The sequence below is a fragment of the Micropterus dolomieu genome, linkage group LG09 (genome assembly GCF_021292245.1).
Source record: "Micropterus dolomieu isolate WLL.071019.BEF.003 ecotype Adirondacks linkage group LG09, ASM2129224v1, whole genome shotgun sequence".
Classification (NCBI taxonomy): Eukaryota; Metazoa; Chordata; class Actinopteri; order Centrarchiformes; family Centrarchidae; genus Micropterus; species Micropterus dolomieu.
In genome coordinates this window covers 30,334,966-30,342,363 of record NC_060158.1, presented here as the reverse complement: position 1 = coordinate 30,342,363, position 7,398 = coordinate 30,334,966, and the positions used below count along the sequence as shown (strand labels likewise).

The 7,398-nt window shown below is 38.9% G+C and overlaps 1 long non-coding RNA gene across 1 annotated transcript; it reads left to right on the top strand.

Annotated features, from left to right (window-relative positions):
* Positions 1-1,737: 1,737 nt before the first annotated feature.
* Positions 1,738-5,432, top strand: LOC123975949. Its single transcript, XR_006826195.1, has 2 exons — positions 1,738-1,865; positions 5,332-5,432. It is a non-coding gene; the product is annotated as an uncharacterized LOC123975949 (long non-coding RNA).
* Positions 5,433-7,398: the final 1,966 nt, after the last annotated feature.

Here is a 7,398-nt window from a genome sequence, read left to right as displayed (position 1 = left end):
CAGTTTGCTTTCAGAACCAACAGATCCACAAAGGATGCCATCTCCAATGCCCTCCACTCAGCCCTCACACACCTTGCGAAAAACAACACCTACATCAGAATGCTGTTTGTGGATTTCAGCTCAGCATTCAACACAATCTCCCCATGAAACTGATCAGCAAACTCCGGGTTTAAATACAACACTCTGCAACTGGATATTGGACTTCCTCACAAACAGACCCCAGTCAGTTCGGCTTGGCGGACTCACCTCCTCCACTCTAGTGCTCAACACGGGAGCCCCCCAGGACTGTGTGCTCAGCCCGCTCCTGACTGCGTTCCCCGACATGAAGAGAACTCTGTTGTGAAGTTTGTGGGTGACACCACCATCAATGGCCGGATTTCAAACAATGATGAGACTTAATATCGGGAGGAAATTGATAATCTTGCTGAGTGGTGCTCAGAGAACAACCTACTGCTCAATGTCAGGAAAACTAAGGAACTGATTGTTGATTTCAGGAAAAAGGAGATAAAGACACACACTCCTGTCTACATCAGTGGTGCTGATGTGGAGCAGCTGAATAGTTTCAGGTTCCTGGGAATCAGGATCAGTATTGTCCACTACGTAGAAGAAGGGAGTTACAAACTCAATTTTACTTTTCAACATGTTGTATTGTGACAAATAAATCAACGTTGTACCTTGTTGGGCACAATGTCCCCTGTGACAATTTGACACAGTATCCTGTCAAGGCAGATGGCCGCCCACCCTGAGTTTTGTTTGAAAAAGGGGGTGTTTCTTTGCCTCTGTTGCCAAGTGCTTGCTCATGGTGGGAATTACCGGATCATCTGTTAATAATATTACAAAGAGTATGGTCCAGACCTGCTCTATATGAAAAGTGCAATGAAGTAACTGAATTGGCGCTATATAAGTAAAACTGAACTGAATTGAACTGAGCACCCTCCCATGATGCCATCAGGAGTTTCTGGGACCAGAAAGTATTATAGAGAAATGCATCTGTAACTGCATCTCCAAACTTAATGTTATAGAGGATGTGTCAGGGTCTTGACATACAGTAACTGTACCGTCACTAACCTGATTTCTTCAGTTAGCCTCAAAATAAGTTGTGCATAATCTGTGGATGTCTTCTGCTTGTTTATTACTGTTAGATAGAAACAGACATTACAATTTTAATGATACAGTCACTGGCCAGCCCTTTCTGAAAACAATGGTCTTTTTTAATAAAAAAAAAAAAGATAATTTAATTTAAAGCCAAATCACATGACACATAGCCTACTGGCCATTAATAACAAATTTATTACAAATGCAAATATGAGTACAGTTAATGAAAAATTTGTGCTTATAAATGTAAAACAGAGCAATAATAGATTTATCTGTATGTGAGTGTTGTATTGTTGACAGACTGAAATAATTTTTTTTTTTTTAAAGCAGCGCTTTCAGGTCGCATGTCAGATCCTGTCACACTGGCCAGCTAAATGTGTCAGGGCAGTTTATTGGCACATTATACAAATGTATAGAAAATGTTAAGAAGTGATGCAGCCACCATGTTTTGTATTTATTTATTTTTATAACCAACATCAATACCAAATATGTAGCTGTGCTTTTACAGTTTTCTACAGTGTATGGCACTGACTCACCCAGTTACAATGACTGAACTACAAGTAGCACCCCGTAAATACAAAACAGCCATCGTCACGCCTTTCATGGTTGCCAGGTTGTCTTAGATTGGAAGTTAAAGCTGCATTTTAGGCGCTATGTTGTCTACGGGTGCTACAACTCGTATCTGGCAACACAACCCACTCGCACTACTGTCGTCACTGAGGTCAGGTAGACGGAGCGAAGATGGCGACCGCCTACGAGAGATACAATTTGTAAGTACATATACTATAGTTAATCGTTTAAAAAACTCTTCTTATTTCCAAGTCTTTCAAAATGCAAACAGGATGCGAAGCTGATGGCTGAGGTGAAACAGCAGCTGGAGTTAAGAGGTAGCGTTAGATGACCCAGCGGCTGAAGTTCGTTGACAGGCTCGGCTGGTAGAACAGGAACCTGTTAAGTTTCTCAACACTCATTCATTATGAACAACATATGTTGGCATTATTATAGAGACTTTGCAGGAGGTGTGTATGGCTGCCAAATGCCCCGTGTCTTTATCTGCCTCAGTGCGGATAATGGGGCAGAAAGTTAGTTACGTTAACGTAAGGCAGCTAGCAGCAAATGGTTATTTTACGCTATGAGGTTGTCGTTAATTGTATAACATTATCAGGGTCTATTATTGTCAGTTTCATTCAGGGGTGGCAGTCGTTTTATGACGTTTATTTTAAACAAGAATGGTTTATTCACTCTCGTGACTAACGAATACCAGTCAGCTGACTGTGAACCGAACACTGACGTTTGGTGAAATGTAACGATGCCGTATTGCCGTCTGTAACTTGACTGAACGTTGATAGATCTTCTGTACTTTTCCAGACACGCCCTTGTTCAAACAGGTCACCTCATTCAAAGTGCGAACTACCCAGCTACACTCTACAACCTGTAGTGTGTGCTGGGCCGTCAGTGCTAACTTGGAGTGTACCTCGGCGTTTAAACAGATCACTTTAAGGATCACATCACCGTTTTGCATGTTACCTGTTACCTGTTACCTGTCACAGTTACATATATTACACATGGTGAGTTTAAAGGCTCTTCTCTATGCCCCAATATAAATTTAAATAGAGGGGGTTTGCATCTCTCCACCTGATACATCATTGTGGAGAAGGCTTTGAAACAGCATTTAGACCATTGTGTGAGGAGATAAGATTTACAGAAAACAAAATTTAATAATTAATTTAATATAAAATGAGAAGTAAAAATATAAACTCATAACCTCAGAGTTAATCTTAATCCTGGCTACAGTGAGGTATGAAAGGGCAAGTTCAAGAACGTGTACTCACTACCCCATGTCACTAGTAGTACATTAGTTGCAACAAGTTTAACCTAAGATTATCGTTCCCTTTGTTTCATTGGAATACTTTGTAGAGGTCGAACTTTCCAGTGTTTCACAATAGAAAGATAAATATAGAGAATAGATGATTTGTGTAGCAGAAATATGTTTAATATCATATTAGTCATCTTGTGATTCCTCAGATTTAGCTTGCGACTGTGTAGGGGGTTCTGAACCAGAGTTTTGGAACCATTGAAATCATTACCATACTAATATTTTTGCCTTTCAAATAGATTCTCAACATCCCAGGCAGCCATTTACTTCTACTCATTTGTTATGGTGTGGTCATCATTTTGAGAAGTCTTGAACCTTGATTGTCCCTGTGAACATTACGTATATTAATTATTATTATTTTTAAATTTAATATACAAATCAAATATTTAGATATTATTACATGATGCTTAATTGTTAATCGGTCCACACTACCACAACAATAAAATCATGATGTACTCTGTGATGGATTTGGATCATCCTACTAAAACAAAGTCTCTGCAAGATGTTTTTTATGTTAAACTGAAATGAATATAAATCAGTGGTTTCTTGAAACGTAGGAAGAACCTATTCAATTCAGTTTAATTTTATTTATATAGCGCCAAATGAAACAGTTATCTCAGAGCGTTTATCATAAAAGAGCAGGTCTAGACTGTACTCTGTGGTATTATTTACAGAAACCCAACCATTCCCACCAAGAGCAGCACTAGAACCCATCCAAAAATCGGAAACACTTGCTTTGTAAAATTGTCAAATGCATTTTTTTAGCTTATTTAATACAAACACAGGGTTTGTAGTAAATAAGTAAAAAAAAAAAAATGCTAGTTTGGTGTGGTCCTTAAACAGTTCGTGTCTCAGTAATACTACTTGGTGCTGGTGTAGCACTGGCATGTTTAGTGTGGTCTTGATTATGGAAGGCCAACAATAGAGTGTTTGTGTGGTTGTGTCACTACAGGAGCTGAGTCTTTGACAGTATCACCCTGAAACGTCACTAAACAGGAGGTCACATTTTTCTGCTGAAGGGATTTAAAGCTGTGTATTTCTCAAGCTGCATGATCTCTGGTCCATTTAAAATACGGAATCAAGTGGCTTTATAGGAAAGGTGGGTCTCGGGAGCCGTAGTGGTCAAGGTGCCTACCATATAACCACAATGTCTTTCAAAGAACTATAAGTGACAGCATACACAAATGTTTTCGTAACTTTATCTCAACATTTTAATTCTACGTATTCTACTTAATTTTCCACCTATAGTGTTTACTCACAACGTACTTTCACAAACTCTCACCTTGCTTTTCCCTACAGACACCCTCATACACCTTTGTTTCTCCCTCCTTGTATGTGCCTGCTCTGTAGGCTTGGACGGTATTATCTTATGTCAGGGTATTTAGAAATCCTGACGGTAGGACTTTCAATACCGTCAAAAATACAAACACTCCTCTTTCTATTCAATTGATACAGAGAGGCTGTATTTTCTGTGCGTTGGAGCAGTATATGCAGGCTATCCGGCAGAAGAGCTAGGGGAAGAAATTGCGTTTATTATTTGCGATTGGGCTGCTGGCGGAAGCCCCTAGAAATTTACCAATAAATCAAAAGCAACATAAGATGTGGTTGTATACGGACAATGTTTTATTGTTTGTCACACAGCTAGAGATATCTACTGCTTCAATTCTTGATGTTGTTAATCAATTTAGCCAATTCTCTGGTTACGAAATACATTTTAATAAATCTAAGGTGATGAAATTGGGTCAAGCACGTCACGCTCCACCCCCTGGTTTGTCACTCTTCAGATGGGCAATGCAAGGTTTTGTTTACTTAGGTATGTGTATTAACCCTGTGCTTCAAAAGATGTATCAAACCAACTTCCAACCTCTGCTTAACCCAGTGGTTCCCGAACTTATTGTCACACCTCCCTTAAGGAAGCCATAAAAAGTTCATGGACCCCCACCCCAGCAAAAGTGGATTTCATTTGAATCAATCATTAACAAAACAGGCAACTGAAATAAACACTATTTAGGTTTGCAAATTAGCCTTGCTAGCATCAGAGCACTTTTGTTTGTTTATGTCACTCTGTTGATGTACTGAGGTGCGGGGGAAATGTACATTATAGTGACTTTATCAAGACAACAGATAAGCCTGAAGGAAGTGTTTAGTTTGCATTAACAGCAAAGTGAGAACAGATTATAAAACAGGGAAATGTCTAACAATGAGGAAATATATTCTGTACTCTCCATTTACAATTGTGGAGGAGAACATTATCATTCCAAATCCTTTTCCATAGCACATTGGGATGTTTGGTAAACCTGACGAAACATTATCTTACCCCTGGATGGAAAACTCTTAACATCTCCCTTGTTCTCTCCCAGGCACACAACCCCAGAGAAGTTCTTCATTGAGGCCTGCGATGAGGGGGCTGATGCTGTGCTGGCAATTGACAGGGTCTCAAATGAGATGACCCTCACAGGTAGAAAATCTAGAATTGATTGATGTGCAATCAGCAGTTTTTCCCCACATATAGACTTTACTTTTAGCGTTTTGCAGAGAAACATAGAGAGAGATGTTATTTACAAAGACACAACTGTTCAAGTTACAGTTGACCACCTTTTGAACCTCAGGCCTTGAGCTTTGTTTTTTTTGTCTACATGTATTAGAGAGGCAGGTATGCCATATATTTCTATTCTCAGAATCAGAAAAATCCAAAAATTGTACCTTGCAGCTAGTCATCAATTGCCATGTGAGGGCTACTGTACGTTCTAGGAGGGTTTTTTGCTTTTATGACCACAGGTTTTCAACACACAGTAAATATATTTTTAAATGGACAGAGGACAGTTTCAGTACTTCAGTGATATATAAGGTTATTTGGTGGGACATTCTGAGCCTTACTACCAAGGCTGCGCCAAACGATCTGCCAAGGATCATTAGCCGATATTAATTCTAAAAAGTCTGATCAGATGATGCAAGAAATGCTCTATGTGCTGCTAAAATGGCTTTAGTGGTCTGGCAGAGGTATATTTATTCTATTCCACAGGAAAGTGTAAAAGGATAGTTGGGTTGAAAGAGTTGTACGGGCACTGAAGCTAAGCAATGTACTGCTATGACAGGGTCAGCAGCTAATGGGTTTTAGCCGCCTAAAAGAAGGCTCACTGAAAATGATCAATTTCAGTTCAACATTTTCAGTTTTAACATTTTCAGCGGTTCACGTTGCCGTCAGACAGCCATGGCCTCTGGAGCTACATTTTCTCAACCATTGAACTTTCATATTCTATTCTAAGTTCCAGTTCTATAAAAAGAAAGTTCTATAAATCTTACATTTTCACACTGGTGAAGAAAGCCCAGAAACGGCTGGATTTCTTAAGGAAACTTATCCTGACTGAATACATCACTAACTGACATGGGATGTGCACGGCCCATGGGTCTCATTTATTAACGGTGTGTACGTACAAAACAGGGCTGGAAACGTGCGTACGCCACTTTCCAAGCAAAGGTTGTGATCTATAAAAAAACAAACTTGACGGGAGAATTTGCGTCCTGTAAGTAAACCATGCGTACGGACATAAAGAGGAGAAATAAGAAACGGCGACTCATATGGCAGAAGGATGAAACGGTTTGAAATGAATAGGCCTACTATTGTGTAAAATAAATCTTACCTCTGAGTATTATAGGCTTAAAGCCTGTTTGATGATTTTCCCTGAAGTATGCAAATAAAACATAATTTAAGATCATTTGCGGCGCACAAAAAGAACCAGATTTAGGATAATGACCACAAACAGAGATATCTGTTTCTGCAAAAGAACACCTCAAATATGTTGTACAGTTTAATCAAGAATCATAATAATTAATACTTGCATGCAATGCAATGTATTTTTATAAGGTGAGGTAAGGTGAACAGGAGGACAAATTACATTTAAATTGATGCCATTTTCAAGTGTATAGTTTTATATGTTATCACATGTTTGTTGCCTGTGATGCGCTGCTTGCTGTTATGGAAAATATAACACTATTTTATTAAGTAAATCTTTCAGTGTACCATTTATGTCACTTAAAACAATTCACCAGATTAGTACCTGGGTCATCCCGTCTTGCGTGTGTGCGACAGAATTTGCTGTCGTTTTCTTCATGCAGTCAGTACATACAGTGGGTACGGAAAGTATTCAGACCCCTTTAAATTTTTCACTCTTTGTTTCATTGCAGCCATTTTCCAAAAATCAAAAAAGTTCATTTTATTTCTCAGTAATGTACACTCAGCACCCCATCTTGACAGAAAAAAACAGAAATGTAGAAATTTTTGCAAATTTATTAAAAAAGAAAAACTGAAATATCACATGGTCATAAGTATTCAGACCCTTTGCCGTGACACTCATATTTAACTCAGGTGCTGTCTATTTCTTCTGATCATCCTTGAGATGGTTCTACACCTTCATTTGAGTCCAGCT